Source organism: Pteronotus mesoamericanus, unplaced genomic scaffold (assembly GCF_021234165.1).
Source record: "Pteronotus mesoamericanus isolate MK-2021 breed Mesoamerican mustached bat unplaced genomic scaffold, CSHL_Meso_final contig_116, whole genome shotgun sequence".
Classification (NCBI taxonomy): domain Eukaryota; kingdom Metazoa; phylum Chordata; class Mammalia; order Chiroptera; family Mormoopidae; genus Pteronotus; species Pteronotus mesoamericanus.
The window spans coordinates 16,130,458-16,156,990 of NW_026555027.1; the positions used below are offsets into that span (position 1 = coordinate 16,130,458).

Sequence of the window (26,533 nt, forward strand, 5' to 3'; positions counted from 1 at the left end):
CTATGATGTATTTTGCTTTGGCTCCATCCTTGGAAGTTTTATTTAATACATCTGATGTAGAACCTAGGATTTTCTCTTTTACGTAGTTTCCAGGTGCTAACTGACCATTGCTACTTACAAGTGAGTCCTCAATCCAATACCATTGACCTGAACCAGAAGCTCCTTTTCCATATGTAATCTCAGGTCCCATTTCATACTGACTGAATCACAACCTATAATCTAACAAGATACTTAGCTGGTCCACGTGCACATTAAAATACAATCAGCACTGGATTTGACTGACAATTCCATACAATTATCATTCTGTAATATAAATATAATTCCCCTTGTGTAGAGAGAAAACCCAAACTCCATCACAATTAACATGTAAAGTCTTTTATGATCTGGCCATGACCAAATTCTACTCAACTTTATTTTCTGCCACTTTCCGGGTATGGAAGCAAAACCAGAACAAAACAAAACACACACAATAGTTAATGAGGAAACTTTGCAAATAGGCCCCACAGTTTTATATCTTATTTACTTTTGCATTGTTTTCCTTATTCAATGTCGCCTTTCTCCTTTTTCTCAACTAAGGGCATGCTTATAACTTTCTGTTAGAGTCACTTGAGTCTTCCAGGCAGTGAAGCCTACACTTCAGTATCTCCTAAAATCCTATACTTCTTTCTCTTAGAGCACATAATGCATTGCAGTAAAGTATATTAAGAATTTTATGATTTAATATGTAAAAATTAATTTGCACATTATTTTAAAGACACTATATTCCCTTATTCAAGTTCATTTAGTGCTATTTGATTTGAAATTAATCTAAAGCTGAGCAAGATTGTTTGTTTTGAATGTCTGTACTATTTCCCAGTAGCAATTCACATATGCTCCATTTTGTTCACATGCTTGTTTCTCCACTGAATAATATACTGTCTGAAAAAAAATAAGCATAACTTAATCATCTCAGTCTTTCCATAATGCACAGGGCATGGTAAATAGTCCATTCTAAAATATTACTGCACAGAGTGATACTACTATTATAAAATAACATGAAATAAAACCAAAAGAAAAATTTCCTATTTGCATCTCTCATTTAAGGTAAAATGATGCTATACTAAGTGACTATGGAGTTTAAAGATTTGCTACCATGTTGTTCAGTAACTGCGTGCGAGTTTCCGCCCAAACGTGCATTTCATATGGGAACAAAAAGTGTACAATAATGCCATACAAATGACCAGTACTCAAAAACTAACTGATGTTAAAACTAGACAACATGAATGAAAGCAAGAGCAAATGAGGTCCAAAACAGAGACAGAACTAAATGTGATTGTGAGAGCAGCTGTAAGAAAATGTCAGGAACTAATGAGCTTGGGAAGACCGTAATGGTGAGGCAATATATTTTATAATCATTAAACTCTCATCTGTCATTGAACCACAGCACTAGGCAAAATTTAATCACATATGTACAAAGAATTTCCCATATGTCAAACATTTAAAAACCTGGGCTTACTTAGAAAATAAAGCAAATAATACATCATAATTAAGAGAGCATATTTGTGATATGATATTTATACTGATAGAAATATATTTTTGTTTTTAAAAAAGACAAGTAATTTTTTCCCTAAAGTACATTGTTTGAAATTGAATAACATCTAGAAAGCTTGAGAAGGGAATATGCAAGTTGCAACCCAGAATACAATTTAAATAAATTTGCATAAATATTCATCAAAATGTTTTATTAGAAAGTAAAATAATGACATACATTTTAAAATGCATAAAACGGAGAACAATATGACCATCTTTCCTATACTTTAGTTATAAAATCAATCATTTTTACATATCATTCATATAAATAAAAGTTGAAAATATCCCTCTATGCCAAGTAGACAGAGGAATGTTGTCTGAGTGATGAGAGAAGCAACCTGGGCTTATGTCGTAGTTAGGCCTCAAGTCCATTATCACACCAGAAGAGTTCATTCATCCCTTAGTTTAGGTGTGACATTTAATTGACAACTGAGTCCAACTTTTACCTCCAGTTCAAGTTTACTTCAACAGGAACAACTTAGACATGTAAGTTACTAGCTGCCATGATGAAACTGGCATAGAACATCCTGTAAAATTGGAATCACTGCTAATAATACACAATAATAAATTAATTCAAGGGAAAGTCTTTGCAAAAGGCTAATTCCCAAGTGTCTGGGTGCCTCAGGGTTTTGTCTACCCCAAGTGTGTAGAGTTTCTCTCCAGATTAAGGTTTGCCCAAACCTTATCTATGTCTGACAAATCATAAATCAAACATCTGTCATGCAACAGTCTGGCCAGAATGCCTCACATTCCCTCCTTTCCTGAGTGGTATCATAGTATTAGCTATGCAGCACCTATGTTATTTACCAGCATACCTGGAAATACATTGTTAGGAAATATAAAAACCAGCAGCGTGTAACAATTCCTAGTATAAAATAATACAAAAAGGAAAATAAATACATTCCCTCAGCTTTAGGAACAGACATGTCTAAGTTAGAACTAAAATGAGGGGCTAATGAAATATATCACTTTTAATGTGAGAGTATATTAATTTCATCTGCTCAGGAAAAATCGTAAAATCATTATATCATATGCACTTTATATTACAGAATCCAAAATAAAATTATACTAATTTAAAATCAGAAATTTTGAAATATGACAAGATATGTGTTATAATGTTTTTAAGATTTTTAGAATCTTATTTTAATAATTACTAGAATAAAGTGAACATTTATAATTCAAATCTATATGCAATTGTTTACTCTTTAATTGATTGACTCACTGAATAACCTTGTTTGAATGGATTCACTGAGTAAATTTGCTTGAGCACATATACAAAGTTTGCTGTTATGTAACCAAAAGAAAAATATTTCATCAGGCTGAAAACTTTTCACTTTTATGAAGTAAACAATTTATGTTTTAAGATGTCAACAACAGTTCTTGTTTCTCAGGCCTCTAAATCAATTATAGGATAACTTTATATTATAGCCGGGACCATTTATTTATATTTAATACTAAGATTAACTATTTTAAAAAGTGTATTTTACAAAGAATTTATTTCATTGAATTCAAATAGTATATACAATTCGATTGATTGGTTGACTGCAATAAAAGATGATTACTACTTTATCAGTGAGCTTTATGATATGTTTTAAGACCAAAATAATGCTCTCACCTATCCATTAATTCTTTTCATTGAAACCTACTACATCTCGTGCAACTAAGCTGGTGGTGTAAGTATTAAAAATCCTTTTATAATGTATTAATTTCTGACCAATCTTAACTTTAACAGAAGTGAAGAAAGAGTACTACTAGCGCATGTCAAATACATATGCTTTAAATTAGAACATTGACAGTAAAATAATTTCACATTCTGGAACTCATAATGATTGACTTTATCTGCCCAAGTTGCACTTGTACTTGTACACTTCATCAATTAGTCCCTTAAGATACCAGTCCAGGGGGTCAGGAAACTGAATGGAGCATCAAAATATAGCCAAACCAAGAACAAAAGGGTGATGCACGTATATAAGTTTCATCCCAATAACTGAAAGTTCACATAAGTGGGTGGGTTCCCCCCACATCAAAAATGTGTAAGGGTAGCTGGATCATAAAAATCAACATTCACATGTTCTTTCTCTTACATCTCTGGTTTCAGAGCTCTTGATTTTATTTTTGTACCATTTAATGTGATAAAATTTTAGAAGACATTGTTAGATTTGGGGGGGGGTCTCAGATGGCAAGCTGCTTATTCTAATTAGAGCCACAAAGGTTCCATAGCCAATTTTATTTGTCTTCACAGCTTCCTGAAGCTTCCATCTCCCATCTAGAATGGGAGATAAAATCATGTAAACAGTTTACTTTACTTCCCACCTAATTGACAGAGGAGAGCATTTAGCTGTCAACTCTGTAATTACCCTAGTGACCAGCCTCTATGCCTAAGATCCAGAGAAATTTGGTTGTATTCCAACTCAATCCATCACTTAATTTTATAAGTCAGAGAGGTCTCAGTTTCATGGCAATCCCAGAGAAGTGGTTTCTGTTTTCTTTTATCCATGATTTGTTTACCTGAAAGCCTAAAACAGTACCAAGTTCTGCTCCTACACACAGAGAGTCTATCATGACGGTTCATAAGACTGAACACTTTAAATCACTGCAGGGTTCTATACTACTTTAGCAGCTTGACCAGAAAGATGAATGATTGCAAGTCTAATTCAGAAAAGCCAAAGGGAGGAATATACAATTCCTTCATCAAAAATGTCCCAGTGCTCTTAATAAAGAACAGAGGGCTCTTCTTTGCTGGTGTTGCTTAGTACACGCCACTCAAGGTCATTATCCTTTCTCTAATGTTTCATAAAGCTGGGCTTCCACAGTATGCGGAATCTCCTTGAATTGGTGGTTATAGATATTACCAATGCAGAGAAATGATATCTTCTAAGGATTTAGTATTGGGATGGTACTTGAATTTCTGGGCTGAAGAACTATAATATATTTGAATTATATTGCAAACTGTTTTTTAGATTGAACTTGTATGAGTTTCTGGTCTCTGCATTTGGATCCATGACACTCCTTTAGAAATGCATGTAATTATATAGGAGGAATTTTATATTACCAAAAAGTAGAGGGAGACTTTATTCCAGTATCTAAGTCGGGGAGACTCTGTAACAATCAAGGATTTCCAACAGTTCACTGTGTATTCAGCAAGATACAAGCAGTTCACAACCCCACTCTATATCATCCAGGTAAAATAAGTGACTTTTATATGTAAGCAAAGGGGCTAATCTGGTCCCCAGTCACATCCATGGTATTCCAGTAACTGAAAACATTAGTCCATCCCCATTCTGGTACACTTTGCGAAGACTGTATGCATATGTTCTCCTAATACTCAGATGTTGAAATCCTGGTCCCCAGATGTGGCTGTAGTAGAGAAGAGAGCCTTTAGGAAATAATTAAGTCACTGAAGTAGATCCCACATGGTGGATGAGTGCCCTATAAAAGGGGGTCCTAAGAGCTTTCCCCCTCTCTTTCCACCATATAAAAGATACAAAAAAAGTAAGGAGTTTGTAACTTGAAAGAGGGTGCTCACCAGACCCTCATACCCTGATCTCAGACTTTCAGTTTCTAAAAGTGTGAAAAATAAACATTTGTTGCTTAATCCATCTAGCCTGTTTGTTATAGCATCTCAAGTGAACTAAGACATACCCTAAATCCTTCTACCCTGACTTATTGAAAACTGGGCTTCAAGCAAGGGTGTAGGTGGGACTACACACCTCCATTAAGGAGTCAGTACCTCAGTGCTTCTTCAACTACTATGTCAGCCATAATCAGAGACCATGTTTGAGGCCAAGCTTTTGAATGAAGCTATATTCTGGCGGAAAAGTCAATTACTGAAAGAGTCAGGTACCTGGAAACTCAGGCTTGTCAGGTTACCTCTGAGAGGAAAACAGACACAGATCCCTGCCCTTGTGAAGTTTTCTTCTAGCAGGTAGGAGACAGACCAATGTGAAAAATAAGTAAATTATACAGTAAAAAGTGATTAGTGCTATGGAAAAAAAAAAGAGAATAAAGCACAGTGCATTCTTCAAAATACTTTGGCAGAGTGTTTTTATTCAAATTCCCAAAGGCATCCTATCACATCAAATGAAACACCATCAGCTAAAGGCTACAATATAATGTTAGTAGTCGATAACTCCCTCCCTCCATCCATAGGGCCAGAGACGCAGGTGTAAGCAGAGATGGTTTAGAGAGTGTATGGCATAATGAAGCAGTGCTTGATGGAAAGCCAGACTTAGATTCTGGAAGGGAAAGTCTTTTAAAAATGTCCAACTGAGGCTTTCTTTAGCCTGTTCAGTAAGTAGGGAATGCGTTCCAGGGAAGTACAGAAGCTAGTGATAAGCTATAGGATGTTGCAGTAAAGGAATGCATCTGATATCAGTGCTAAGGCCAACACCAGTCCCCAAAGGCATAAAGAGAAATTATGATCCCAATCTCAAATGACTGCAGGATACCAACCCTCAGCTGTCCTAGCCATGTTGTCAATATCATTGTGATAACTCGAAGTTTATTCTATTCAAGATTTCACTAGGAATCACACTCATTTGGACATAAAAAAATTCTTGAAAACTAATGTAACATATATGCTAACTATAGACAAGGGATGGACTGAAGGTTTACATATCAGAAATAACACCTGTTTCTTTTCACAACGGATATATAAAACCAACCTTAACCAAACGAGGACCTGCCACCCTGAGTCTTGCAGAATCACTGCAGTGGTCCTCTCATTCTAACATTGCCCTCACACACTTCATGCGTCAGATATATCCTTCTAAGTATCCTTCTTTATTTGTAGCTCTTGATGCCAAATCTAGACTGGACAATGGAAGAGGTGAAGCACCAGCAAGGTAAGAATCTTACATATGGTCCGGATGTCTGGTTATGGTCTAGGCTTTGAGCCCAACCTCTTTCCAAAAGATATTCCAGAGAGCAAGGCAGAGCATCTTTTTGTTCAGGGCGACCTGAACAACAGGGGATGCCAAATGCTCAACACGCCATTTTCTGATCATCTATCTACAGACATGACCCAGCTGACAAAGAAAAATCCACAAACGACAATAACAGTGTTGATTGCAGGTAACTGGCCCAGATCTCTGAGGGAAAGTCACAAGTGATTAGAAGCGCAAGTTCTGAATCAGACTTGAGTAAGGTATCCTGGCTTTGCCACTGAATAACTGTGCAGTGTCAGTTAGCTTTCTCCATCTCTTACAGTTTCACATCCTCCACCTGCAAAGTGGCAGATGAATAGCACTTATCTCATGGAGTCTTTCTGAGAATTAAAATGAATAATAATGTAACAAGCTCAATGCTGTGTTTGACACAGAGATAAGGAAAAATAAATAATTAAGATAAACAATACATAAAATAAAGTGAAAATTTAAACTGACTTGGATTTCAGGTTCCTGAGGTTGAACGCTTGTTTCGGTTCTTGCCTCTGATCAACACTTTAAGTTTGACTAATCATCATACTCTCCTTTTTGACCCTTAGGACTTCAGCAACCTGAAAATATCTTGGATTTTAAAATCCATCTGCATTCTGATTTTTTTTTGTATCTTCAATTGAGAGCCAAGATATCTCACTGAGAGCAGATGCCAGAATATAAGCTCATAATCACCGTAAACCTGTCTCAGAAACATTGCCAACTGCCTCTGGATCCTAGATCCCCAGTGTCCAGGAAGGTTCTCTTACATCCACAAAATTCAGAAGTATAGGTATTTTAATTTTTAATAATTTCCTAGTATAGAAACACAAGTTTTCTAAAGATTGGTCAATTTTAGGAAGTTAAATGGTATTTGTTTAGGACTTTCCATGGAAAGGAGGAGTCACCGTAGGTGATGTTAGAGTACAGAAATGAACCAGCTTCAGTTCAAATTAAGAAACTGCATCAGTTCATCTACCTCATCATTAATACTGAAGGCTATATCAGACAATGGCATATTCATGCTTCATTAAGAACTTTTATAAAACAATGTCACAAACAAGATTCATTAACACACAGTAATTCTGAATATTCTCTTTGGCAACAAAATTTTTTTAATAAGATAATTAATCTAATCAGTAGGGAGCATTAACTATATCCGCCCATATTGATATTCAAGAAAAAAATGTGAGAAAAGGGCATAAGTGAAGTCCAATAGTAGTAAAAAGAAAATAATATTAATACTGACAAAAGTGCTGTGGAAAGACTTTACAAGAAGCAAGCAGTCAAATGATCTAGTTGTTCAGCAATCAGAATTGAAAATACCCCTTAAAACATGGAAAGAATACAATCAAGACCACAAGGAAAGGGAACAAGTCATTTTTCCAGCAATTTTTGCTACTGGGAGATTTGACAGTTTGGGGCCAGATTGTGGCAATGCTTCTATAACACCATAAAAGTAGGCTGAGCATCACTATATGATGAAGAGCTAAATGGAAATCTTGGACCTGCCTGGTGGGTCTTGATGTCCCTGCAGGAACAGGAAAGGGAGAAAGTGAAGAGAGGAGAGGAGAAAGAAAAAAAAGTTTGGGAGTTTGGCAGAAGATAATTTTATTTTAACTTTAATTGATTATCTAGTTTCTGACATTTTAAAGAATATGAGAAGAGTGTATGGATATGGGGATATTTTTATTTGTTTAATTGCTTGATATAAAATAGAATGCTTACTTAAGCCATCAAACACTTGTATTTATACTGTATTTTATTGTTTTATTTATATGTCATTTTTGAAAGGTGTTCCTGTGTAGATCTCTTGTGTTTTGGTATCTCCTATAATCTAAGTTTTTTTTTTCTTTATAGAACATATTTGGATAGTTTGTAAGACAAAGATAGCAAGATCAGTGGTAGACAAAATTATCTGTTAAGAATAATTCCAGCTAATGTATGTTAGAGAGAAAGAGAACACTTAGCTTTTTTTAATCAAAAAGAAAAAAAATCACACTGCATTTAATTCTTTCCTCATGAGAGAGATGAGATGAGACAGGTGTTAAAAAGAATCAAGCAGTTAGTTTAATCTAATTCTGCACTAGTGGAAGACATATTATCTCATAAACAATGAGCAATTATAATCACATAAAATTAGGAGAGCTGTGGAGAAAAACCTTTGATAAAAAATTGTTTTTTTTTAAATAAAATATAATCAGGCCAGAAAGGGCATTTATTAAATAGTTACTCATGCATCTTCTAAGATAATCCTTACAATTACACTAGATAACATATTCACAAATTAAGTGAAAGTTTGGAGTTGAAACTTTCTATCAGAGATTACAGACTGATACTCTGTGGATATAATGTGACCAAATGTTTTATTTGACCTAAAATACTGTTTTAAAATGAATTTGAATGTATTCTGTGAAGATATTCACATTCACGTCTGCGGGGATCTCTACCTTTACACTCTTCACTAATACAGTTACCTACCAGGGTCTGTATTGATACTAGATTTGCTGACCCGTGTGTTGAATGTCTGGATAATATGTCGACTTACTTCTTTTTTCCCTTAAGGAAAAACTGTTAGAAAGAAAAAATATAATTTTTTATACTTTTAAAATCACTCTTTCCATTAAATAAAAAATTTTGAAACACAGGACAGTGTCATCATATTATATGAGAAATCAACTGATTTTTTTTTGTTTACTAATGAGCAATGGAAGTAAAACTCCTCAGTAATCAGCTCACTCAGAGGCATGCATTGAGCAGGAGCAAAATGCTTATATCAAATTTGACTCAAATATAATTTTTCCCAGCTTCCATTTAGAATTTTGGCAACTCCAAGTATATGGAATTTCTTTCTTATAAACTTTGTCTTGCCCAATTAGCTTTCAATGGTGCTTGAAATTCCCACTTGAATTGCCTTATGTTGACCTGTCCATTTTAATCAAGTTAAATACTACCTGGGAGGAAGATATATTAGCTATCACTTAGGCACAAATTAGTCTATCTGAACCTATTACTGCACATTATCAACCAGCACAAAAGAGTGCCGTAGGACACTGGTTCTTAAAATGATTCAAATGCCAGACTGCAGAAAGGCATGGCACACTTGGTGGAAAACCATGCAATATTCATGCATTACTCCTATAACCATTAAATACATATTTTCAGTTGTGTTAAATCCAATGTCACTGTATTCTGTAGTCCAAAGTTGTAGGAAAATCACAGATTTAAAGATTTTAATGGAAGAAAAATTCAATTATGAATACTTCACCCAATTTAAATTTAACAAATTTTATATTTTACTGTGGAAAAAGTCTTATTTGATCCAAACATACTATATCATAGTCCAAAAGAATGAGGGGCAAGTAACTCGGTATAAAGGTGTTAATGGATGCTAGAAAGAAGGTAGTTAATTGTTTTTAACTTAAGACATTCTCAGGCAAGTCATCGCCTTAGTAAGAATGAGACAGGAGACAAAAACAATACTACTACTTTAATGGATGTACAAATTGCCTATAAACACTTCTGAAATTCAGGAATGTAAAAACATGTTTATAATATGAAATAGTTAGATCTGGAGTTCCTAATGAGAAGTTCCAATAATTTTCCTGGGTTGAGCAAATAAAGAGAGAGGTACAACAAGTGGGTACTTTTTCAGTACCTTGGGAGTAGAACAGCTCTCTGAACCACAGTTGTACAGGAGAAGCAGGTTCCAGTGCCCTAAGGCACTGCATGCAATGCATTGTCTTCTCTAATACACATCAAAAATTGTGGCAAGGAACATATAGCAAGGACTCATGGACAAAACCAAAGGGGAAGAGCTGAGGGAGGGAAGGTGGGAGGGGGCAAGGGAAAGAGGTGGGGGGAAGGCAGAGACAAATGTATTTAAAAAGTAAATAAATTAATTAAAAAAATAAAAATAAATAAAAAAAATTGTGGAATCCCAGATAAAAGGTTATAGAAGAAAGGATTGGTCCACATGTAGGAAAAGAATCTAGATTCTTCTTGATTTACCTCTCAAGTGACATTATATTTCACCTTGATTTATTGTTATTATTACTGTTATCATCATTATCATTACTATTCTTTACCACATAATTGGAAACGTTAAAGAGAACTAGAGGGTCAGAGAAAATAAAAGCTAAAAGCTTTCATGGAAATTAGCATTATCTGACCTTCAAGATACTTTTCTAACTCACTGAGTTAACCAACACATTAGATATCTGGGCATTCATTTTAATATCCCCAAAATTTTTTCCCAAGTAGACTGCATGCTACTATTTAATGTGAAGTGCAAGTTTAATCAAAGTCTGCTGTTTCTAATTTGAGAGCAAAGAATTTTGGGAAAATAAGAAAATGGAAAATCTTAATTAATTCTACATATTTATGAGAACAAGGATTCTTAAGCATGTGTCAAGGAACAGCAAGAAGAATCCTAAGAGATTATAAAGGAAAAAGTAAAGGTACCCAGTCACTAAATGATAAATAGAATAATATTATTTAAATAGTGAAAGGATATCAACAACTCACTCATTAAACAGATAGAGGGCAACAAAAAAAAATGTCTTAAAGATCATAATTTGGATTACTGTTATACAACCACAAAAGAAGACTGCTGTTTTATGAACTGTAGCTGTCTAGGCTCAGAGGAGAACTAAGCATATGACCAGCAAGTCAACCTCCCACTTCCTGAGGATTTATACTCTTCAAATTTCCACTTAATTGCATGAACAAAAACTCCAAGACTGACCTTCACCCACCCCCTTACACAAAAAATTCTTTCCCCTCCCAGCCTCTGACTGTCACCCTTCTCTTTGTCTTTTACCCTCAACTTTAGGACTGTAAAGTCGATTCAAAGTAATATTTTAAAAATAAAAGAGAGATGGGGGAAAACTTACCATGCAGTAATGAGCAGAAGTTGAAAATAAATCCCTCAATTTTAATCAAATTGAACTGGACAGTCAAAGAAAAGCAGGTGTAAATAAGAATGTGTATTTCTCCTACTTTATACTTCAATACTATATTTGCACAGCAAAATGAATTTATGTAGAGAAAGCACTGGTTATGATAAACAATATGATTATATAGTGACTCATTTCATTCAACAGAGTTCCTCGGGATAAAAATAATTCATCATAAATTGCAACGTAGTTATATTTCACTTTCACAGTAATTATTTTAGGAATACCTAGATACATATTCATTCATCAAAAGCACTGTTAGTGAAATTCAGATGATCAGGAATAAAATGAATTTTAATCTTTAAATTCAACTCAGAGATTCATTTGAATATTTTCTTTAATAGATTTCTCTAAATTGTCAACCAACACACCAAAATCTGTTTAATTAATGCTCTTTAATATATTAACCTCTGCTATAAAGAAAGTGTGATGGAAAGAGCACCCATAATTCACATACTAGCTCTGTGGGCTTTGAGTTCTATCTCCCCATCCAAAATGCGCATCCGTTGCTCTAAAGCGGATGGAGGTCATGACTTATAGCTTTGTATTCCATAAATTTTGAAGTGTTTGATGTGTAAATCAATGGTAGTAAAAAAATACTGTAGCAAGTTTGAATGTACTGCAGAAAATAAAATAGAGGGTTAGACAATTTGATCACAGAAATGTTACCATTAGGTAAATAAGCTAAATGGTTCATATGGGTGATAGCAATGAAGGTGTCACTAAACTTACAAGCTACTAAAAGTGCTAGCTATATCAGTCAACACAAATCATTTACCAAAGGTGCAAAACAGCTCATTTTTAACAGCTAAAATTTTGAAACAAATATCAAGTAAGGAAATAACAAGGGACCAAACTTTTCATTGATTTATTTGGTTTCTTTAATGAAAAATGATTATTAGGAATATCCAGAAATTACAGTAAACATGAAGTGAGAAAAAGCAAAAGCTTATAAAGATTTATATGAAGTCGGTTATTACTTAAAAATATTTGTGATAAAATAATTTATAAAAATTGACAGCTATAGACATGTTATATTTATCCATGCATGATTAAACATATTTCTATAGTAATATGTTTTTCTACATACTAATCTGTTCATTTCTCTATTTCTACCTTTCTGCTCTATCACCCATTTAGTTATTTCTCATCTACTGTACTATCTATTGATGCATATCACATTACCCCAAACATAATAGCTTAAAACAACAGACATTTATCTTATAGTTTCTGGGATGAAGAAATTCAGGAGTGGCTTAGCTGGGTGGTATGGGCCAGGGTTTTTAATGTGATTTTATTCAGGGTGTCATCTGGATCATTCACTTCCAAGATCACTTACTCACATGGCTGGTGACAGGAAACCTCAGTTAGTGGCCACATGAGTCATTCTACGCTGCCTAAGTGCTCTTAGGACACGGCAGTTAAATTCCCCCAAAGTATGATCCAAGAGAGAAAGCGAGGAGGAAGTCTCAGTGCTTTATACCATCTAGTCTAGCGCATTGTCATTTCAGCTCTATTATATTTGCCAGAGCTGAGTCATTAAGTACAATTCTAAAAGAATAAATAATTGGGCTCCATCATTCAAAACGAGAATGGTCATAGAATTTATGGGCTCATTTTAAAAACACTTCATCTCCCATCTATCTACTCCCATCTCATTTTCTATATTCTACCTATGTAACCTACTTTCCTTCCATTCTTCCTTTGTTCTTACATTTCTTTGTTCCTCTTCCAGCCACTTAAGAAGAAATACAGAAAGAAAAAAGACAAATAAGGTTTTCATAGAAAAAAATACCTGAGAACTAGGAGTGTAAAATAAATAAATTATGAATCCTGGTCCTTGCAACATGTTCACAGAGGCAACTCTTGGTAATTTGGGTCCAAGGGAAAGCATACTCTGACCCATACTGTCGTCATGTCTCATCCTAACTATCCGACTAAAGGGACGGCGCCTCTGACCACAGGAGCTTTCTGCCATTTACATGTCTGTATGGGTGATGAAGGGACTTCTCATGTGCACCCAAATGGTAAAAACGTATGCTTATGTCAAAAGAAAAAGACAAATTATCCATGTTTTCAAGTAACTTACAGCAACACCATATACACACACACACACACACACACAGACACACACACATAATTATGCATATATACATAACCACATATTTCTCATTCACAATAATTATTTTAGAAATACCTAGATAGATGCAATTATGCATATATGCAATACATTCAATATATATAATGTATATGTAATTACTATGATATAAATATACAGAGTGATAAAACTGCAGAAGTCCATGGAGGCACAAGGGAGTTAGTCATTAATTATCTTGGCCATGGAGGTGGTGTTACAGAGAAGGTTCACAGGGCTGATCACATTTGATTGCTGCGTGAAGAAGGAGTGACACAGGGAGGAAAATGTTACCTAGGCAGAGAGAGGAGCAAAAGTTCAGCAGAACGCCCGCGAGCATGTGGCCTGGGATGGTGGTGAATGATATGGCTGGCACGGAGACAAGTGGAGAAACAGGCGAGGGGTGGTCCAAGATGTTTTCAACACTTTCAATTCCCGGGTCACTGTCCTTGCGGGCTGTATCCTCTTTGGATAGTACTTATTCTGAATCGATTTTAAATGGCGAGTTGAAGAACTTTTACTTCTGATTCTGTTGTCACAGATGAGGTGCATTATTGTGGATTCAATACAAGGGAGGAGTTGGGGATACAGCTAATCAATGAAGTTAACAGATAATCACAATGAAGTATTTTAATAGAGCATGTCTTCATTTTGTTGCTGTGTATATAATTGTGATATTTAATATGAAGGTTACATGTAAAATCAGTTCAAAACACAGTATTTAAAAGGCAATTTTCCCCTGAGAACTTCACATAGTTCATAACAAAATTTCATCTTCTTCAAAGAATAAAAAGCAGCAAGGTGCTTGAGGATTTATAGTGGGGTATTGAAATCCGCATAGATTTTGTATTTGTCTGATTTCAGTTTGCCAAATCTAAACTAAACGTCTTCAATCATTATGGTTTTTGGTGTTCCTATTCCATTTATTTTTCTTTCTAAGGAGAAATAAAAAGTTTCCTTTCATACTGAAGAGAATTTATTCTTTTGACTGGTCAGTCTAGACAGAAAATAGGATATTCTGTATTCTTCTACTTTCCAGCTACTTTAATCTGGTCTCATTTTAGTATAGGTAATCAGAAAACGAAGTTTCTAATCTAGACCAATGGCTATCAGTCTGTCTGTACATTAGATTCCCTAGACAGCTTTTAAAATGTATCAGTGTGTGGGGCCTATCCAAGATCAATTTAAAAAGAAGTTGACCAGGAAGAAGTGGGGGTAAGGCTAGCAAAAGGTAAAGGGGGTCAACATATGGTGATAGAAGGAGATTTGACTTTGGGTGATAAAGACACGATGCATATACAAATGATATATCACAGAATCGTACACATGAAACCTGTATAATTTTATTAACCAATGTTACCCCAGTAAATTGAATACAAAATAATAATTTGGGGAGAGGATATAGATATTAAAAAGCATTGCCCAGGTGGTTTACATGTGCATCTTGGAATTAGTAGCATGGTCCCCATGCTGTTTTCTTCATGGGTGAGATAGGGTTTATCTTACTTTCCTTACATAGGACCTACCCTTAATTCTCTATTCTTTTTGTCACACGTTTCCCCAACATATGTGCGCTTTATGACCTGCTCTAGCGTACAAGCTATGGTGTCACAAACCATTTACATTTTGGTCTTCTTATCAGTGCCTGAGATCTGGCAAATAGCCTAGACGTTTTTTGTTTGTTTGTTTGTTTTTAATAGTCTCAGGTATTTCTTTAAAGACATTGTCCCCAGTGTTAGGACCAGATGTGAGGACCAAAGCCAAAGCTGTCCAACTACAATATGGAGGACAGCTTTAAAGGCTTACTTTTCAACATATTTTAATAGTAAACTAAATTTTCATTAACTGATTAGCTAAAAGCATGTTTATATGTCCTAACACCAGAAAAGGGGTAATACAGTACCAAACACATTTCAACTAGTAATAATTGAACCTCTGCTAAACTTTATGAGCTATCATATTTTTCTTACAAAGAAGTAATAGTATTTTATGATTTTTTCAAGCTATAACTCTCAGATGGCCAGGGACATATCTATGCATTGTATATTATATCTCCCTGCAGTTCTAAAACTTTAACTCTATTAATAGAATATTGGACTTTTGGGACACTCCAAATGTGAGTTTCAACCACTGCTAGCACTGACATTTGATTTTTTCTTTGATTTTTTAAAACCTTGGAAGTATCTGCCCAATGGGTTTTCTGTGTGTCTTTTAAGATCTCTTGTGTTAGCTCTCAACTTATAGTTGAAGTATTCACTTACATAGTTATGATAATTTAGCTGATAGTCTATTTGGCATTATTCCTTGAAATAAGAGGTCTAAAATGCAAATGAAACAATGTCCTTTTTCTACATCTTTTCTTCAGTTATTTCTCCTGTTTATTCTTATTTGTTCTCTGATTGGCAAAGTGTCACTCACTTCCTATATACTCCTTTACCTTGCTGATCATTTCAAAAGCTTGTCTGTGTTATATGCCACAGAGTCAGCTCCAACTCCTGGTGACCAAACGAACAGGTGATGTCCACTACATCCTTCTCTCCACAGCTCCATTCAGCTCCCAGAGACCCATGCCTATGACTTTTTTAAAAAGAATCCATTCATTTCATATTTTGTCTACCTCTTTTCCTCCTGCCTTCTATTTTCCGAACCATTAACGTCCTTTGCCTAGAACCCTGCTTTCTCATCATGTGCCCAAAGTAAGACAGCTTCAGTTTTGTCAGTTTTGCTTCCAGTGATGTATCAAGGTATCAGTGTTGGCTCCAGGTACCAGTAGAGCTCTCTTCTAGCACCATATTTCAAATGAATTCTTCTTTTTTTCCTATCGGTCTTCTTTAGTAACTTTTGCATCCATACATAGCAATTGGCAATATGTGGATGTGGATGATCTTAGCCTTGGTCTCTAACAACACATCTTTGCTCTTGGTGATCTTTCCTAATTCTTTCATTTCTGTTCTTCTGAGTCTCAGGCTTCTCTTGGTTTCTTGGCTGGAGTCTCCACTTGAATTGGTGACAGAACCAAGGTAAAAACATTTTTAAAAACAATTTTGATATCTCCATCTCAAGCCTTGACCAGCAAACATTTGTAGTTATACTTCCTACAGATTGTCTTTGTATTCCTACCACCCAAAATAGTTCCAGGAATTAATGGATTCTTAACAATGATAATGTAATGGCTAACTAAACAAATGACAATTTCTACCATCCTTTTCTAAAATCCAGTATGTAAATCTTGCTGGATCTTTATTTAATAATTTTAGCCTTCAAGTTCTCAACCTAGATCTGTAGGTAGAACTTATTTTTACAATTAGCAGTGTTTTATCGTCCTCTTTGTACTGTCAGTAATGAAGATAGTTTTTAAACGCTCTGGACCAAACTTTATTCATCAAAGCACAACATATTTGAAGCAGACATTGGTCAACAGAGTTACAGGAAGGATGCAAATTTTTGTACCAAATAGTAGCTTATGTTAAAAAAAAAAAGACAGAAAAAGGAAAGTTAAAAACAGAGCCTTTATTTCCATTCCTTAAACTACCTGAAATAAACCCTTTACAACCTGGCAAGTGCTTCACATGAACGGAGCTGGCAAGATTTCTGAAACTGCTTATATCAGAGCCCGCTCCGCCATCTGCCTTACTGCGATGGGGTAAAGCGCATGTGACTTGGACTGAATAAATCTGGGTGACAGCTCGAACTCTGTCACACATCCGCTGTGAGCTTGGCCAAGCTAATTAGCATATATGTTGTGCTTTACTTGCATAATTTATTAAATATGGAAATTACCAGCCATATGCTAAACACTTCAAAGGAGAACTTAGAAGTTTAAGAAAATAAGACTGGCCTATATAAACTGTGAAATTACAATACAGTATTTTTATCATCATTAGGATGGTGTAGTTAAGGTCTTTTCTTATAGACATCAGGTAGCGATGACTGTTTTCAGGTCATTGAAAATAAAATTTCCAATAATGCAATGTATTTTGTAAAACCTTTTTATTGTTCTTGTTGTCATTTTCTTTGGACATTTTAAAAGTCAGGCGACTTCTTGTTTTTAACTGGAGGTGTTTGGAACCCATAATGGTCCAAAGTTTGATTTGAATTTATTAATATCACTGCATAAAAAGAGAATATAATAATTTTCAAAACACGTCCAGATCCTTTATATAGGCAGCTTTAATGAAATCACTACAATAGTCATATAAGTGATCTTGTTCTAGCAGTTTTAATTGTATCATGATAATGCTAATGATGCTATTATTTAAAACACTTGTGCTTTTTATAAGGGACTCATTTGTGGCAAAACCTGTTCTAAAACCTTTATAAATATAAACTCATCCTCATAACTCTGTGAAATATGTATACAATTATCCCCATTTTTTAGATAACTTGCCTAAATTTACTATAAACCCTTAATAAGTAATGATATTTTTCCAAGCACAATTCATCCTAAATGATAGGAGGATCCCCCAGTGCTGTACAGGACTGAGGTGGGAAAAATATAAGACGGTAGATGTAAAAATCTTAATTTACAAATTATTATAAATTACACAATTTTGCAGAAGAGTAATTGTCACTCAAGAGAAGATTTTCCCACAATTTAGATCCTCAGTGATGGACCTAGTACCAGTATCGAGGTTAAACATACTTTCAACCGTACCCACCTGTTCTCAGGTAAAGAAGGAGAAAAAATGAAGTATCATTTCCACTGGCTGGATATACAACATTGTAGTACAAAAAATAAATTTTCTTCTGAGAAGGAATTCAGGCAGAATTGCAGGTTTTTGTTTTAAAAATATTTTAACATATTAATCTGAAATATTTTTGCATATTATCATTTGAATTGTTAAAATCTAAATTTTGGGGACAAAACATCTCTGCTTGTGCACATTGCATTTTACATATGTATGGTGCCACAAAGGGGAATAGTTTATAATTCATGAAAGGGTAAAACAAAATATCTGTTGGGTACTTGATATAGTTCCATTTAAAACAGTTTTAATTTTAATCTTGCTTTTAACACTTATTCAATAGAGGCGCTTTGCAACACTGAAAAACATATTTAGCTTAAATACAACTTCTGTAAGAAACAAAAACTAAGTGATGGTATTATGGTGTAGGAGATGGTGTTGTCTTTGTGTATGTGTGTGCATACGGATGAGAGTGAAAGAAAGAAAGAGATAGAAAACGAGCTAAAGATTTCCTTAAAGCAATCTCTGGAAAAAAAATGTGAGATCACCTAATATAATTTACATATATGTATATGAGGTCTTTCCAGAAAGTATCCAGGCATGTAATATGAAAAATAGAGACACTTATTGCAGAAGAGACAAGAAACATTGTACATAGGACAGTGATGCCTGAGTCCCCTTCAAAGTAGGCACATTGGGACCTCACACAGTTCTCCCAGTCACCACCAACTGCCCTGTTGTATTTTCCTAAATCTCATCAATGGTCTCAAATCTATTCCCTTTCAAAGATGAATAAGTTTTGGGAAAAGCCAGAAGTTGTAGGTCCCCAAATCTGGGCTCTAGTGGGGCTGAGTCACCCTGGTGATTTGATGTTTCACCAAAAAACTGCATGAGATGTGATGCATTAGTGGGCATGTTGTCTTGATGAAGCTGGTAATCACCAGCTGCCCACAGCTGCAGGCTTCTGAATCATCTGAATAGTTTCCACCAAGGAATATTCAAGCTTAACTTAAAATTTGATGCAGATTTATTGCTCTACTGGCTCAGTCATTTTGTTTTGTTTTTAAATTTTTATTTATTTATTTTTGAGGGAGAGAGAGGGAGGGAGAGAAACATCAATGTGTGGTTGCATTTCGTATGCCTTCTACTGGGAACCTCGCCTACAACCCACGCAAATGACCTGACTAGGAATAGAACCGGTGACCCTTTGGTTCACAGGCTGGTGCGCAGTCCACTGAGTCACACCAGCCACAGCATTCTCTCAGTTATTTTGAATGCAACAGACACAAAATACGCATATTCAATGGCATCTACCACCCCTCACTGACTACTACAGTGAAGTCCTCATTGTTTACACATGTGCATTCTAGTCTACTCTCCTTGCATGCCAGGTTACAAATCAATGGAGTGCAAACCGTTTTCTTTATATTAACAATGACTGGACTTTTTCCAGAAAGACCTTCATATATATGTATAGGTCACATATAGGTCATACACACTCACACACACATATACATATACACATTTACGTATAAAATATATATCACATATATTTGATTTCAAAGCATCTTTGATATTAATCTTTAAAATGCTAATCCCTAAATATATTTAAATAATATTGCATATGTTTTATATATTAGGATATTTTAATTTTAAGTCTACAGTATCTTGTAGGTATAGAGTGATCTGTGAAACAGTGTGCTTTAACAGAAGACAAAAATCAAAACACTTTGGGAATCAGTGTCTAAATTTTATTCCTGAATGGCCACTAACTTCATGACTGTGAACATATCATGTAAATGTTGTAAAGATGGTTTGGTAATTTGATGGTGTTTGGTACCTATAAATTTAATGATTAGAAATAGAAAGCTTCACATTTCACTAATAAGACCCTACCATCAGACAATTACAACAGTGAATCATTGTTAAGAATACCCAGTAATTAATTTATATGGACATTTGCTGGCTTCAAAGTCCATATATATATGGACCAAATATGTAGGTTACGGGTAACAGACTCTCGCCTACTGTTTCCACCATCAACCACATTTTCTCCCCCTTAAAATATTCTATTCCAGATGGCTCCTTGGACTGGCATCACCTGAAGATGGTTGTAGTGGCATATACTCTCTCCCTTTTCATATAGAAACATTTTATTTTTTAACATGGGTTACAAATACTTCAGGGAAAAATTCCTCACCAACCCTTTTAGCAATGAGCTTGCTAATATCTAAATTTACAGCTTGAATAAATATTTAATTTAAAGAACATTCTAGTGGCAAAGCTAAAGAAGATCAGGGAGCTCTATGTATCTCTCTCTCTTTTGTATAATGTCAGCCCCTTAGTTTATTGCTCAATAAATGCTGACAACATTAGGAAACATTCTCATATGAAGGAAATTGGGAATCTAATTTCATTTAGTCCAATTGTATCTAGAGATTACAAATGCTTCCATTATCTGTTGTAATGACCCAGCAAGAGGAATGGCTCTGAGAATAGCATGCCATGTGATTGGAGTCTTTATCAGTATTAAAATATGGATTTGAGCAGTGGCCACTTTGCAACCCTAGGAAATTAAGGTAAACAAGTCTCTGAACTTCTAGGTGATTACATTTGGGGAAAAATGGTCATCTTACTGCATCTCTTTACAAAAGAGACTATTGCCCTAATGGTTGTTGCTAAAATGACTAAAGATTCAATTTCTACATTTTACCTTTTTGAAAAGTGGTCTAATGTAGACCTGAGTCAAGGGAAGGTGGGGGGACTAGTCAAGGAACAGGTATAAAGGACTCATGGACACGGACACCATGGTGAGGATTGACTGTGGGGGAGAGCAACAGGGAAAAATTGGAGCAAATGTAAATGAAAAACAATAAAAAACAAATGCTAATGGTAAAAGGAAAAATATTGAAACACCATAATTTAATTAAAAACAAAAACTTTTAAAGTTAGACTTAAATCTCCAAACTCATGGTTATAAATATGTCTGATTTCATCTTGCTCTGCTTTATTTTCATATGTAATAACATATCTGGTCTTCTATGATTATTATGTTCAAAAATAAATTATAGTCCATAATTAAATGGCAATTTCCAAAATTTCCAACGTATTCAATGCAAACTGTCAGAATACTGTTTGGCTAAGAAAATTTAAGTGCCATTTTTAAGAAAACAAAATGATGTCAATCAAATAGTTTTCTTATATTTTGTCCTTATGACCAATTTTTATGGCAAACTTCTATACCAAATGGAGGTAACTAATATCCATTTTGAAAATGTATCATGATTATGTGATTTTTAGTTATAAGGATTGAAATCCATTGAGCATAATATTTGAAAGGAATGGGAGGTCCTTCAAAGGTCTTAACCTTTTTTTTTTAGTATCTACAACTTAGCATTTAATAATGTCTAATACTTCCAAGCAACACTATACATAAATATTGTTTAAAAAACTAAAACCACGATTTTATTGCATAATGTGATGAATGAAATTTAACTATTTTTTGCATTAACATTTTTTATTAGGATAACGTAACAGTATATTGAATTTACTTTTAATTAAAGTTTCTTTAAAGACAAGTCTGAAGTTAATTTGGAGAACAGTAAACTTTAAACTGATTACTGCCCAGTATAACGTGTGCTCTGATGGGGCGAGGGAGGGAGTGTATAAAATGGATATTCTTCATTTGGGAGAGAAGTCTGTATGTAAACATAATCTTGGGGCTGTAAAATAAGTCAAAATATCATCCAAAGGAAAGCTTTGTCAGAGGTTAGAAAATTGGGGTTCTTAATTATACAGGAATTAAAATTCTACCTCTGAGTTTAAATGTTAGAAACAGAAAATAGTAGTCATAATGTTCATAATTAAGCCATATTTGCTATGCAGTACTTAAATATGACAAGGGTTTTATGTTCCAACTACCTCCTGTCGTAGCTCTTACAGAAAGAAGTTAGGTCGAACTTTTCTTCAGAAGTTGTAATAATATAACATCTTAAAAACTTCTGAACCACAGTGACAATATGATCTGATCCCTCAGGGCTCTCTGCAGGATTAAATACTTTACTAAATGGAAGGCCTGACTAATGAAAGGATTATGGAATTAGGTTGTCATGCCCATTTTAGCTGTATTATTTCTGTTTATTCTCCTGAAAATACATACCCTGTGTATCCAGAAATAGAATTAAATATCAACCAGTAATCAATGAATAGAAAAACAGAGAAACCAGGAATAGAAACATAAATAATAGCAGAATTCTAAGTTTAACAGGTTTGGCCTTAAGGGAAAAAATTCAAAACAAACAAAAAAAAATCAGAAAGACAGAAATACTGAAAATGGGTAAATCAGGTAGAGAAATTGTACTAAACCAGGACCATACAGTTCACTCTAGTTTTTCAACCCTATTGCAGTGCCTAGCTTAAAGATTCTGCTATTCATTATAATATTGTGGGTAACAGGGAACACATGAAGACTTCAATGTTTATTTGTAAGATACACACACACATATACAGAGTAATCTTTGTATATATTGCTTGAACCTGAGAGTTTGCTATCACTAGATGTGTTTAATAGGCCACAAGACACTGAGAACCAAAACAATAGAGTTTTATAAATACCACAGTGTTATAAGCTTAATTCCAAGGTTTCCAGGTTTAACAGACTTTATTTTGAAAGTGCCTACAAAACTAGAAAACAGTAATCTTTCAATAATGTATATCTGCAATTATTTCATCTGAATACAGTACTCACTTTTTAAGTTATAAATTATGCAGTTTCATATATAAAGGTAAAACTATTAAATATAAATATAGTGATATATTATTTTGAAAATAGTTTTCTCTCATCAAAATCAACACTTTTACCTATTAATCATTGTATATATTCCTTAGATATTAAAACTTCCCACAAAATGTTTTTCTCAGGAGGGCCACTGTTAAAAACATATGGGATGACTTTCATTTTATATCTTACTGGGTTTAGTAACTACCTACATTGCATATAACCTAGCTAAACTTTCATTTATTAGATCTAACATAGGTACTGCTGCTTTTATTGAGATCCTATGTCATGGAAAAGAGGACCTATAAAGCCACTTAATAAGTGACTTTATGAAACACTAAGCATCATAAAGGAGAACTGAGTTCATCTCAATCCATTTTATTTGAAAATGAATATGGAAAGAACATGTGTAACAAAAATCTATTTGTTAATTATTTTAATAGAGTTTTAATTTATTTAAAACTACTTGCTTTTAAAATTATTAAAATTACTATTTTAAAAGCAAGTAGTTTTTTATGTTGTTTTATTAGCATAATTTTAAATAAATACATTATTGTAGATCACTGAATGCCCAAATCAAGACCCAAATCCTTTTCATATTTACAAGAAAAACACTAATAGCTATAAAAAACATTAAACATCAAAACCTTCAAGTAAGAGCAGCATATATTTTATTTAATTTACTTATTAACTCAGATATATTTATAGATAATTATGATTTATCCACCATAGAAATTGAATTACACAATTTTTGTTCTCCAAATTTAATGTTTACCACAGAATATAACCCCTCACCTCGAGAGCTAGATGATATATCTCTATGACCAATGTCATAGAGAGATAAAATGTTATCTCTCTATGTTTCAAAACCAGAGGGAACTTAAATACACACACACACACACACACAAATACACACACAAATATATATGTATTAGCGTTGACAATCTGGGAAGTTTCATGGAGAGCAGAATTTCCTCAAAGAGCAATGCAGTGACAGCCACCGAACACAGGCGAAGAGAAAGTCACATTCACAGCATTTACATTCACAGTCATTTCATACGTTGAGAATGATGATGGCTGTTTGACTTCACGTAAGCATTCATTAACACAGTAAGTGCAGAGTGCATGCCTTTGACATGACAGGAAAATAAGTAGTTAATTACACACCTTAATATTAAGGATATTGCTACTGTTACTAGTAATAAACACAATGCAAAAACAATAAAAGCTACAGTGAAAACATATAACAAGGAAACTTGATCTAGTCCAGTGACAGAGGTTGTCGGCAGGCAGTCTTAAGTGGAATCGACCTAAGATCAGAATGTAGAGTAGGAGTTAACTAAGCAAACAGTAGGGTAAATGGAAAATAGCTAAGCAAACAGATGGAGAAGTGAATTTTCTGCTGAGTGTGAACAGCTGGATCTACATTCAGTCATACATCTACTCTTTTTAATTAGGTGAGTTAATTAATTTTATTCATTATATACACCAGCTTTATTTGAATTTACTGTTTTTAGAAATAATAAAGGTGACTAAGTCTATCTACTGATGTATTTTTTTCTATGCTGATCAACCTAGTTTACATATAAAGTAATAAATTGCTTTGATTTTATGCAATCAGAGAATAAATAAAGCTATGTATTGAATATATTTGTAAACCACTTCAAATAGTTTAATCACAAGTATTTTTTACTTGCCAAAAGTTAAAATATAAGACATGAAAACATTAGCAAGAAGAAAAATAAAGTACCTAGGCATAAATTTAACCAAAGAAGTAAAAGACCTGTATGCAGAAAACTATACAACATTGAAAAAAGAAATTAAGGAAGACACAAATAAATGGAAGCATATACCGTGCTCATGGATTGGAAGAATTAATATCATCAAAATGTCCATACTACCCAAAGCGATTTATAGATTCAACGCAATCCCTATTAAGATACCAATGACATATTTCACAGAAATAGAACAGACATTTCAAAAATTTATATGGAACCATAAACGACCCCGAATAGCCGCAGCAATTTTGAGAAAGAAACACAAAGTAGGAGGGATCACAATACCGGATATCAAACTCTACTACAAAGCCACCATACTCAAAACAATCTGGTACTGGCACAAGAACAGACCCATAGACCAGTGGAACAGAATAGAAAGCCCAGAAATAAGCCCAGGTCTCTATGGCCATCTAATATTTGACAAAGGGGGCAGAAGCATAAAATGGAGCAATAACAGCCTCTTCAACAAATGGTGTTGGGAGCACTGGACGGCTACATGCAAAAAATTGAAATTGGATCATCAGCTGACACCATACACAAAAATAAACTCAAGATGGATAAAAGACTTAAATATAAGTCGCAACACCATCAAAGTTCTAGAGGAGAACATTGGCAGGAAACTCTCAGATATCCTAAGCAGCAATTTTTTCACCGATATGTCTCCTAAAGCAAGGGACATAAAGGAAAGAATAAACAAGTGGGACCTCATCAAAATAAGAAGCTTCTGCACGGCGAAAGAAAACATCAGCAAAATGAAAAGGGAGCCAACCATATGGGAAAATATATTTGCTAACGATACATCAGATAGAGGTTTGATCTCCAAGATATATAAAGAACTCACTCAACTCCACTCCAAGAAGACAAACGATCCGATCAAAAAATGGGCAAAGGACCTGGGCAGACGCTTTTCCAAGGAGGAGATACAGAGGGCCCAGAGGCATTTGAAAGGATGCTCGGCATCACTAGCCATCAGAGAAATGCAGATCAAAACCACCTCACACCGGTCAGAATGGCCATCATAAATGGATCCACAAACAACAGGTGCTGGCGAGGCTGTGGAGAAAAGGGAACCCTAGTCCACTGTTGGCGGGAATGCAGACTGGCAGCCACTGTGGAAAGCAGTGTGGAATTTCCTCAAAAAGCTGAAAATGGAACTGCCTTTTGATCCAGTGATTCCCCTGCTGGGACTATACCCTGAGAACACCAAAACGCCAATTCAAAAGAACCTATGCACCCCAATGTTCATAGCAGCACAATTTACAATAGCCAAGTCTTGGAAGCAACCTAAATGCCCATCAGTAGATGACTGGATCAAAAAGTAATGGTACATATACACAATGGAATACTACGCAGCAGAAAGAAAAAAAGAACTAGTAAACTTCGCGACAGCATGGATGGAACTGGAGAGCATTATGCTAAGCGAAATAAGCCAGGGGGCAAAAGACAAATACCATATGATCTCACCTATAAGTGGAACCTGACCAACAATACAAAGATGCAAGGAAAATAAGACCAGCAACACTGAAAGGAAAAGAAATCAACAGAGACAAGAGGGAAGGAGGAGGGGGGCGGGGGCAAGGAAGGGAAGGGGAAAGTCAAGGAACATACAGCAAGGTCTCAGGGACAAAACCAAAGGGGAAGAGCTGAGGGAGGGAAGAAGGGAGGGGGCAAGGGAACGTGGTTGGGGGGTAGGCAGAGACAAATGTATTTGAAAAA

General features: G+C 34.7%; 1 protein-coding gene across 1 annotated transcript in view; it reads right to left on the minus strand.

Annotated features, from left to right (window-relative positions):
• The window catches only part of NCAM2 (neural cell adhesion molecule 2), a 422,854-nt gene that overhangs the window by 184,928 nt on the left and 211,393 nt on the right, over positions 1-26,533 (minus strand). The gene's annotated exons all lie outside the window — the stretch shown is intronic.